Consider the following 12293-nt stretch of genomic DNA (forward strand, 5'->3'; position numbering starts at 1 on the left):
TTTTCAAAACGACGTATGTGCCAATTGATAGGAAACGAGAAAAATGTACTACATTGGGCGTTAAGAATAAAATGTAGTGAAGTTAAGTTTACTACATTCTTCTTCTTTTTCTTGACGTTACGTTCTCACTGGGACAAAGCCTGCTTCTTGAGTACTTCCACAGTTATGTACTGAGAGCTTTCTTTGCCAAAGTTACCATTTTTGCATTTGTATGTATATCGTGTGGCAGGTACGTTGATACAATATGGGACGATTCAAATATGACGTCCATCGTTTTTCGGGACTTCTAGTCTCTCCCCTCTGTCACGCTTTTTTAAATACTCAATACATGCACTGTCACACATTCGTAGACCCTACCCCCTCCCCCAAATGATGGACATCATATTTGGATGATCCTTATGCCCAGAAAAAACAAGGAAATTTCCATTACGAAAAGATCCTAGACCGACCGGGAATCGAACCCAGACACCTTCAGCATGGCTTTGCTTTATAGCCGCGAACTCCAACTACTCGGCTAAGGAAAGCGCCCCGGCGTCTCTTTCCTCCAAAAATTTGGCTTGAGCGTTAGGCTTATTATTGCAAAAACAAGTGCAGAAAAAAATTACATTAGTGACCAGAATTAGGAAAAAAGTGATTAAACAATAATGACTTCTGATTCTCCAAAAAGTGGCATGGAAATCAAAACATAATCAATTTATTTCTGTTCTATTACAATGTGTTACAATGAAATAGGAAACATCTAATATTATCGACTGCAAATATATAGAATTGAATAACATCACGGTTTTATTTTTGGATATTTTCTAGACGTCTGATAGCAAATTTTGATAGAATTTTCAAACCAAACGTTTTAATTTTGGAGCAGTATCTCCAAAAACATAAAATAGTGTCAAATATTGATAAATATTAGCATCACCATTGTAGTTCCATTAATATGGCATTAAACAGATTAGATGGAAAATACCCCAGCAGTTCGGTATTGGAAACAAAATGATTCAAATTGGAAGATTTATGTTGTTTATGCATAAATTTTGATGCAACTGAGCAAAATACCGCCAGTTTTAATTTTGAAAGAGTTTGGAAAAACAGTTACAAACAATTCAAGCGCGTGCTTGAATAAGGGGTTAAGTCGCATGATCGATTTCTCTTCATCGATCCTGTCTTCTGCGAATAAAGATGGCAAGACGCAAGTTCGTCAGCATTTTTCCAGCTCAGGACACAAGATTGTATCGCTGCCAAGCGGTCTGAAGTGAAAAAATACTAACAAACCGGCATCTTGTCACTTTTATTCACAGAAGAGAGGATCGATGAAGAGAAAACGATCATGCGACTTACTCCCTTATTCTAGCAAACGCTTGAATTATTAATTGAAAAATCTAAGAGATCTATTCAGCAACTTTCCATGAATTTTCAAAACTCATTTTTTGTGACAACTACCGAAAAGCTAAACATTACATATACTTTGCCATTGAATTAAATGGACAAATTGATGTTAAGTTTTGCGAAAAACTTACACGTCTTCTCGGTGAGAATCGAACTCACGACTCCCTGATCTCTAGTTAGGGCGCGTTACTCCTACGCCACAAGAGGACTCATGGACGCAGAAGTTAACCTGAATTCGATTTCACATCAATTTGTTCATTTAATTCAATTGCACAGTATATGTAATGTTAAGCTTTTCGGTGGTTGTCATAAAAAATGAGTTCTAGCGTAACATTTGAAAAGGGCCTAACTGCAAAATGTAAACAAACTTGATTATTCATTATTCGTATCATTTTTTACGTAAATTATTCCTACACACTCTTACGGGCATGCAAAATGCATTATTAATGGTAATTTTATTCAAACTTAAAAGGGCCTATCTGAAAATGATAAAACTAAGAGGGCCTAACTGGTCATAAAAGGGCCTAACTGTAAATTTCCATCAACATCATATTGGCCCTTCCGTGCATTTTTAATTTTGCTCCATATTTTTCAATATTTAGCCCTAGCCCTTGTATAGTGATCAGCATAACGTAAAAATTGAGAAATGCTCGATTGAAGATTCTGTAACATATTGATTGTTACTATTTTAAACTTATTGCTATCTAATAGTTTTAAACTTTTGTTCGACACTAATAGTCTATTACTGGGCCACGTAACGTTTTAAATCTAACATAACATAAAAACTAGTAAAAAATGTTGAATTCAAACATCATCGGCAGATAGGCCCTTTTACGAGTCTTCAAACCAGTTAGGCCCTTTCAATTAGGCCCTTTAATTGACCATGGTTTCAGTTAGGCCCCTCCAGTTAGGCCCTTTTATTTAACATAGTTCCAGTTAGGCCCTTTTGGAATTTGTTAATTTTATTGATTATTGAATAGATTTTCAAAGTTTTAGAACAAAATCAATCGATTATGTGAGAAAATCAACATTGAATATTGAAAATTCTTTATTGAAAATTCTGTACTATATTGATTATTCATATTTCAAACCCTTTCTCCTATTTACTAGTTTTATACTTGTGTTCGACACTCAAAATAGTCTACTAGGTATCCCATAACGTTTTAAATCTTAAATAACAAAACAACTCGTGAAAATGGTTGAATTCAAACATCGTCGGCAGATAGGCCCTTTTACGAGTCTGCAAACCAGTTAGGCCCTTTGATTGAACATGGTTTCAGTTAGGCCCCTCCAGTTAGGCCTTTTTATTAAACTTAGTTCCAGTTAGGCCCTTTTGTAATTTGTTAATTTTATTGATTATTGAAGTGATTTTCAAAGTTTTAGATCAAAATCAATCGATTAGGTATGTGAGAAAATCAACATTGATTAATAAAAATTCTTTATTGAAGATTCAGTACTATTTTGATTCCTATTTCAAGCCCATTCTCTTTTTTACTAGTTTTATCATAATCTTAATGCGAAGTTAGTTAAAAAACTGATTTTTTATCCTGAAAAAAAAAATCAATTACATTAAAAATTTTGAATAATTTTTATTTGTTAATTTTTATTTGTTGCCTCTAGTTGTGGATCGAGTTCCAAAATCCGTGATTTTCACAAAAACAAATTCGTTTGTTTTTGTAACAGCCAAGGGGTGGATCACTCTTGATGCATTTGATGTATCAGAAGATTTTGATGCATCTGATTGCATTTAAATGCACGCATTTTCACTAATCCATGGATTGCTATAATGTTTGATTTTCATCATTGTCAAAGTGTCAAATTAGTCCAACCAAAAACTACAACTGATTCAACGGTCTTAAAAAATGAATTCGCCCATCATCCCTGGGACCAGGCCCCTGGGATTGGGTGAATTCATTGGTTATTCGCGACAATCTCCAATGATTCAACAATTCCGGATATTCAACTCAAATATTTATGGAACCTTTGCATGATTTAAAAATAATTAATGTTTTATCTTGCAGCTTTGAAGTTTTATACGGTGGGATCATGGGATGCAAGAGAGCGACCGTATTATTGGAGACTTTATATGCCAGACGAGAAAACAAATATGTGCACTATTTTTTCAAGTCACTGTTACTTCTATAGAATATAGCAGATTGCAAGTAAAGATCAACTTTCAAGAGGATTCTGTTGTAGAGTGAAGTAGGACCAAATAAAAGCATCGATTACAAGTTCAATTTACACAATCGATAAAAAATGTTGAAAAAAAAAAATGAACCGTTGGCCAAGGACACTTGCGTCATTCATGGATTTGATCTGTTCTTTGTTATTATTGACAAATGCAAATCAAGATTTGATTCACATTATTTCTATGGAAAGCGAATCACGGCCGTCACAAATGAAATCAACAAACCGTTTTGACTCATATTCTACGGTGAATCGATCTTAAAGTGGGTTCTGCCAAATACGTCTCTTTAGGATCTTCACGGAATTGGTTTTTCAAATACATAGGGCAGGGATGGAGGCAATATTTAGGCTTAATATTAACCTTATGCTTATGGCAAGCCTATTAATATGTTATTATGCATTCATATATTTTTTATCAATTTATTTCATTATCTTTAAAATAGTTTACTAAACATTAATCTGCACAGAAGCCTTGACAAGATCACTAGCCGAGCCAAAAACGTTCTTGATTTGCCTGGGCTATGCGGATATGCCTCAAAATCAATTGATGATCTGTAAGGAATAAAGAAGAGGTTAAATAACGTTTGTAATAATTATTAATTGATCGATCATCAAAGTTTTTAGCTGACCGACATTTCAAACCACGAGAAATTATGAACTTTCCAATTTTTCACAATAAACAATGAAGTGTTGCTATGATTCTCAGGCTATGATGATATAGAGGGATCACGGCTAAGTTGATGAGAATGAAGGAAAAATGCATTTGATGCAAATCGATGCACTGAAGAAGTGATCCTCCCCTTGGTAACAGCCCTGCAAGAATTCTTCTTATACTTCTTCTTGGCATTACGTCCTCACTGGGACAGAGCCTGCTTCTAAGCTTTGTGTTCAATGAGTACTTCCACAGTTATAAACTGAGAGCTTTCTTTGACAAGTTGCCATTTTCGCATTCATATATCGTGTGACAAGTACGAAGGTACTCTATATTCAGGAAATTAAAGGAAATTTCCATTACGAAAAAAAACCTGGACCGACCGGGAATGGAACTCAGATACCTTCAGAATAGCTTTGCTTTGTAGCCGCGGACTTAAGTTTAAACTGCTCGGCTAAGGAAGGCCCTCAAGTATAAAACAAGTAAAAAAGTGAATTTGTTTGAAATAGATATAATCAATAAGGTACTGAACCTTCAACCGAGAATATCCAACATTTAGCTATTACATTGTTTTTCTCTCGCTTTATTTTATTTAAAAACTATGAAAATCACTTCAATAAGCAATAAAATCAACAAATTCCAAAAGGGCCTAACTGGAACTATGTTTAATAAAAGGGCCTAACTGGAGGGGCCTTACTGAAACCATGTCCAATCGAAGGGCCTAACTGAAAGGGCCTAACTGGTTTGAAGATTCATTGAAGGGCCTAACTGCTGATGATATTTGAATGCAACCATTTTCACGAGTCGTTATGCTATTTGAGATTACTAACGTTCTGGGCCACGTAATAAACCATAATGAGTGTCTAACACAAGTATAAAACTAGTAAAAATAAGTGAATGGGTTTGAAATATCAATAATCAATATGTTGCTGATTTTGTATAGAATAGTTTCCAATATTTAGCTTGTATGATATAGTGTTGTTTTCTCACATAATCATTAAATGTTGTCTAAGAATTATGCAAATCACTTCAATAATCAATAAAATTAGCAAATTCAAAAAGGGCCTAACTGGTTTAAAAATTCGTTAAAGGGCCTATCTGCGGATGATGTTTTAATTGAACTATTTTTACAAGCTGTTGTGCTATTTCAAATTCAAATCGTTGTGAGCCACGTAATAGACCATTATAAGTGTCGAACACAAGGGGTTATCCGAAAATGACGTCCATCAATTGAGGCCTTCTCCAATGGGGGGATGTACGAAAATGTGACAGTGCATGGATTGGGTATTAGAAAAAGCGTGACAGAGGTGGTAGAAGGGTTCTAGAAATCCCGAAAAACGATGGACGTCATTTTTGGATCTTCCCCAAGTATGAAACTTGTAACAATTGAATGGGTTTGAAATAGGAATAATCAATATGGTACAGAATCTTCAACCGAAAATTTCCAATATTTAGCTATTATATAGTGTTCACATAATCGCTAAATTTTGTTCAAGATTTATGCAAACCAATTCAAAAATCAATAAAATTAGCAAATTATAAAAGGGCCTAACTGAAACCATGTTCAATCAAAGGGCCTAACTGAAAGGGCCTAACTGGTTTGAAGATTCATAATAGGGCCTATCTGCCGATGATGTTTGAATTCAACAATTTTGACGAGTTGTTGTGTTATTTGAGATTAGAAACATAATGGGCCACGCAACAGACTTTAATGGGTGTCGAACACAGGTATGAAACTAGTAAAAATGCGAATGGGTTTAAATTAGGAATTATAAATATGGTACGGAATCTTCAATTGAGAATTTCTCAATGTTTACGTTTTGCAGATAGGCCCTTTTCAAATGTTACGCTAGAGTTTTGAAAATTCATGGAAAGTTACTGAATAGATCTCTTAGATTTTTCAATTAATAATTCAAGCGTGTGCTAGAGTAAGTGCGTAAGTTGCATAATCGATTTCTCTTCATCAATCCTCTCTTCCGTGAAGAAGGGTGACAAGATGCGGGTTTGTTAGCAATTTTTCACTTGAGGACGCTAGGCAGCGATGCATCCTGAGGTGAAAAAAATACTGATAAAATTGCGTCTTGTCGCTTTTATTCACAGAAGAGAGGATCGATGGAGAGAAATCGATCTTGCGACGTCTTAGTTGCGACTTACGCCCTTATTCTAGCACACGCTTGATATGTAGATTAAGCGACTGTCGAGCACGCTTTGAGAAAAATTAAATTTTTAATAATCTTGTTTTTGTTTCATACGTCGTCTTGAAAGCTTATCCTAGAGTCTGTTTCGTGTACTCACCCAAACGCAACGCACGCACACACTTTCAATCGGCGTGGAACACTTCGGCCCTCACCAACACTTTTGAACGACGGTTGTGAAGTGCGAAGCCTGCTGCTGCTGCTAACACGTCTCTTCTTTCTCACACACGACAAAAAATCTTTTTCCCGTCGGTTCTTTGCGGTTGAAAACTTCGATTTTCCTATCCCATAAAAGTGGGCACCATCAAAACGGGAGCTTTTTTCTTGTTCCCAATCACTTACCGACGAAACGAATATTCTCGTTGAATTATGCAAGAAATTGAAGCACTTTCTTCGCTGCAATTCTGCTTCCGACTGGCCCAAAAACCATCCAAATCGATTCCGGCTGCTGTTTGTCCCGAAACTCACAGGGTTCCAATTTGCTTCCCTTCGCGCAATGCTGGCTCTGAATAAAGAGTAACTAAAAGCGGCCTCAGCTTTGCAATGGATTACAATTTTCCTCCTCTTTTTCACTACACTGCATCCACACGACGGTCACTTCTCACCGAAGAAAGATTCACGCTTCACAAACTCACGCCTTTTTCGTCTCACGGGAGACGGCGAACGAAAAAAAAGCCCTAGCCAAGAAGCAGGAAGCGCATTTCGCATTCGAAATAGATTTTCATCACCGCACACTTGGATCATTTACGCAGTAGCACTTCGGTTTCAACGCTTTCACACACCTTGATCAGCATCCACGCGGTTCAATTCGTGGATTAATCCACTCGAAACGCCCCAAATTCTGCCGCAGAACAGGAAATTTTTCACAAATTCACAGAACTATCGGAAAAAATGCGCAGCTTCTACGTCCTATCCGATGGACTGATCTCACACGAGTATGACGATTCTACACTTCTTTCTGCTCACCAGGGGGATTATTTCGTCAGCCGCACTGTGACCGATGGCCATCTCACTCGCACGACGCCGTTTGCGCTTCATTGGCGCAAGCGAGACGGAATGAGCGCGTCCGTTCGAGAAACGAGAGCTTTTTTGGGGTGTGCGAGCTTTTTCTAAGGCGTCGCTTCACCAGGTGACGTGTGTGACAGGAGCGAAGCGGCCCAAAAACGGAAGCGGCGCTGAGCGGTAACGCCTGCCGCGTGACGAGGGCAGGCGTTATAATCGTTTCGTGGGTTACCAAATGTGACGATTGTGGTTTCGTTAGTTTCATGGCTACCGTCTGTTGGTGGCGATGTAGACCTGAAATGAGAAATGTGGAAATTTAAAATATTAATAAATACTAATTCATGAAAATATAACCGTTTTCAGTGAAATTGAAATTCTAACACCTGAAATGTAATTATCACTAGTCGAATAACAGCGTGACAAGCCTTACAAAATTATTGGAAGTCTTATACAAAACGCGTGACTAGGGGACGGAGTAAAAAAGTTCCAATAAGCATGATATAATTTGTGTACCACAGTGATACTACCACCCCAAAGTAAATATTGTAATGTCGGGCAGAAACAAACACCGGACTTTCACTATTCACTTAATTTATTACGATGGCTTAGTTTATACTTACAGAACGGTCGATCGGTAAAGAGACCGATCATGGGGACGCATGGTTTTTTATAGGGTGCAGAACAAAAGACATTGTTTTACAATCTATTGAGCGTGGAGAAAGTGTACAGGAAAATCTACGTTCAAGGTCATGACTACTTTTATACACTCTATTGCTAATTACCACAGTATACACTTGATGGATTCTGCAATGCTAATAGGGTTCACAACAGATATCATCGTAGTTCTCAAAAATGCGTTCCTATAAGCTTAGATGTTTGTAGGTAAATTGGCTACCTTATAGAAAATTTGAGTAGATAATGGTTTAATGTTTCCATGCCCACACAGTTACGGATCACCCACAGTGACGGATCACTTTGGCGTTCAACATCGGATAAATCGCTCAAAACATAATCGTTGACGTAAAACACATTTTTTCCATGTTATACTATTTGTCTTCTACTATTTGTAATGTTAAGCACAATTTTCAATCGCTAAATAACGGTGTATTTGACAAATATTTAGTTGGTACCACACAGCTATCATTATATGGGCGTTTTCTGTTAGAAGTGCCGTCAGCATTCATAAGCTTCCGCAGGTGGTAAAATTTAAATGTTATAGCATAAAACATGCTCATTCGCTTCGATTCAGTATGAATTCATCTTTGGAAAACATTTTTCTTGATTGTTGATTCTAAATACCGAATATTAGCACTTCTAACTAGTGATCCATAATATGGACCAGGAAATGATTGTTTACCACGGTTATGGATCACTTACAAAGAATGTTTCCAGCTCTAAGCACTGCTATTTTTTGCAGTAATATGTGACACATTGCTAACTTTCATCAACTCATGAAATACAGATGCATTGGGTTGAAAATCTCTTGATTTTGCGCACTGATCCGTAATATGTCACAATTTGATCCATAATACGAAATTTGATCCATAATATGGTTTTCAGAAACCGATACAATTTTTATTTTTTATGCAGTTTTATGTAAATATTACACTCAATACAGTTTACCAACCGAAGTCCCAATTTAAAACGATTCGATTCGTACTTTTAAATTACAATTTTACGTTTTCCATGTCGTTTCATTGAATTTTATAGGTTGGACTCTACACTATTTGATCCATAACTGTGGGGTCATGGTATATATTAGGCAAATCAAAATAATAATCGGGTCCCAAAATGTTTGATGAAATCTTTTATTTATTTAATAACACGAAAGAGCATGTTGCTGCAACTACTTTAGCAATTTTGTCCGCGTAAATAGCGGCTATATACACGGCGTGTATATAGGGAAGGTTTATCACAAAAAATGCCTATCTTTGCTCAATGCAAATCTTTCACCATTCGAAAATATAGGGCTTTAGCTTTCCCGAACATTTTTTTTTATTTTAAATTTTTGTTCCTTAGAATATTTTTTTTTTCAATGTGATCAAAGTACAATACAGTTTTATTCCTCTTTAGTTCGATCAAAGCTTCTATTTAAAATACGAGTTCATAAAATAAAGTTATATTAGGTCTAATTTTATCAACGATAAAACTATCCTATGTGATTTTCAGGATTTAATGAGCCATAGGACACTTATTCGAGTTGATGTGCTGGAGGTTCGACAGATGGACACTTATTCGTACTGGAAAAGTATATCGATCCGAGCATACAACTGTTCCTTTACAAAGTTAGATTACATTTACTTTCTTCTTGTTCTTCTGTCTGGCATTACACCTCTGCTAGGATAGAGCCTGCTTCTCAGTTCAGAGTTTGTTGAACACATAGTTATTATTACTGGAGAGTTCCATTGCCAATCAATCATTAATCCATTTGAATGTTGTGTGAAAGAACCAATCAAGTTTTTGATAGTAGTCTGCCATCACAGACATTCCATGTTTTCTAGTTTATTGATGTCTAATGATGATTTTAAGCTATTTCATTTTTATTAATTTCAGTTTTGCATAGAAATATTCACAGTTTATGAAGGTGTTAGCAATACTGTTGGAATTGTCGGTATTAAACAATTCGTTGGTGTTAAGCCAGCATGTAAATTTTGAGTGTTAAAAATGTTGTGTGAGCTTCAGTGTGAACTGCTGAACTCATTTTTGAAATCGTACATCATTACAAAAATAGTTTTTTGCTCATAAAACCGTTTATTGTTGACTAACGTGCTTACTTCAAAGGGAAATTGCATACATTTAGGCGTTTTATGCAGATTTACAAATTTTGAAATTGCAATAAAATGATGATATACACGAGATGTAAGAATTTTTACATTATTTTCAGATTCAGGAGACCCAAATTTAGTAGATGGGGAAATTTTACATTCTAAAATATGCTTTATTACAGTGGTCACCAACTCACGGTTATGTGAGGCTCGCGGAGTAATTTTGAATATTGGAGTAGTGCGGCCCGCAAGTTGTAATTTCAAACGTTGAAAATTTATTTTCTGTAAAATCTCGCAAACGATTTTCTTAAAGTGTGGGCCACACTGGGTTAATCTTCAGATATTTTTCTTTCTCATGTGTTGAACAGTGGAATAGCTATTGAGAAACTAATATTTCAGACTGGTATAACTTGATGTCGCTGTTGATATCACTTAAAAAATTCAGATAAGGATGCGGAGATCATATTGCGAATGCTGTTATATGAATTATTATATGTGCATATAGCCGATTTTGCCATTATCTCTCTTCCCATGTCCAATTGTCTGTCCATTGAAAGCAATATATCAGGATTATTCTTGTGCAACTTGAAAAGATTCCCGCTCAGAGTTGCTTCACATGCTCATAAGCCTACTTTTGGTATACGGATCTAAAAAGCTAATGAACACTTTTTTAAGTGCCGAAGATGTACATACCAAATAAATAATGTCAATTTCACATCAAATCTCTACCAAAACCAAATAACGAACATGTCTTTTAATGTAATTAATCTTACGTTTCAAATATTTACTACTAAGAAATGACTAATGAATTATTTGTTAATATTTTGTTGCTTTTCAATGTTTTTTTAATCTCACAATTTGATTTTTTTATCGATGGATTTATAGATAAGGTACACCGGGGCAAATTGAAATAGGTGGAGCAAGATGGAATTGAAAGATCTGAATATGTCGCTAGTAAATGTTATAAGATTTTTCTTCCCTAAAAGTTTAATCCATCTGGTTACTTAATGGTTTTGTCGTTAAATTCTTCAATATTATAAAATTTCACTATGATACCTTGCCATTTCATCTTACCCCAGCTGTTTCAACTTGCCCCGGTGTTCTTTACTGAAATGTTGTTCAATAACTTAATAAATACAAGAACAATTTAATGTCGTTCCTCCCACACTTTGGGAAGTCATACCATATATATTAGAATGGCTGTTGTACCAATACTAATTCAATAGGATTTTATTGTATCAGCACCCTCACTTAAACTACTTATTAAATCAATATACAATGTTGCAAGTGCATTCATATCGAATTGAAGTATTTTCATTATTAAGTAAATTTCATTATTTTGTATATTCATTTTAGTTAGCTACAAGTATACTGGTGTGTTATAAATTCAATGAATATGTTTACCATTGGTGTTATTGTTAAAACTAACAACTTTGGAGGCACGTTGCTAACTTATTTGCAAATATTTGCAGCTAGAACCTTCACAGGTTCATTTTCCTACTCAAACATGATCATCTGGTGGCTGAAGTTTGATTAAATGTGATTAAGAACATATTCAAAAACGTACTTCAAATAAAGTGATGTACTTACGGAGTGAGTATATTTCTATCCTCAGTACTCACATAAATTCCGACTCCTAGAATTCAAATAACACTCTAAAATGTATCGGAGGTGATAGATATATGTATATATGTACTAATGTTCAGTAATCTAAATTGATTGAAGAATCAATTGATTCTAGATTGCGGAGACAATAAACAAAGTGCTGCAATCGATTAATTTTTAACGTATTTTTAACACATGAAAAATACAATCAATCATTCATAGCCCTACTATGCATATTATACGGGAACGTCTATAATATTTATGGTTTTACACTCTTGAGATCGTAATCGATCCATGAAAACGTAAAGGAGTGACAACCAAGAAATTTTGTTTTTCGAATTATGGCCTATGGGCGGTACCACTGTGCGTGATGGTGTAAGGAAAGTTGGGGTAAAACATCTCGATGACTCTACACTAATTATAATGTTTGTTCCTATCTTAGGCTTTAGTGAAATCTAGCAATGATTTTGTTAGCTTCAAACTAATCTATCTGTTTGTGTTAAA

At 35.5% G+C, this 12293-nt stretch overlaps 1 protein-coding gene across 1 annotated transcript in view; it reads right to left on the reverse strand.

Annotated features, from left to right (window-relative positions):
• The window catches only part of LOC5567603, a 92885-nt gene extending 85193 nt beyond the window's left edge, over nt 1-7692 (reverse strand). The window contains exon 1 of the mRNA XM_001657531.2: nt 6518-7692. The gene's annotated coding sequence lies outside the window, so the exon portion shown is untranslated. The remainder of the gene's footprint in view (nt 1-6517) is intronic.
• Between the last annotated feature and the right edge of the window lie 4601 nt (nt 7693-12293).

The sequence above is a fragment of the Aedes aegypti genome, chromosome 3 (genome assembly GCF_002204515.2).
Source record: "Aedes aegypti strain LVP_AGWG chromosome 3, AaegL5.0 Primary Assembly, whole genome shotgun sequence".
Classification (NCBI taxonomy): domain Eukaryota; kingdom Metazoa; phylum Arthropoda; class Insecta; order Diptera; family Culicidae; genus Aedes; species Aedes aegypti.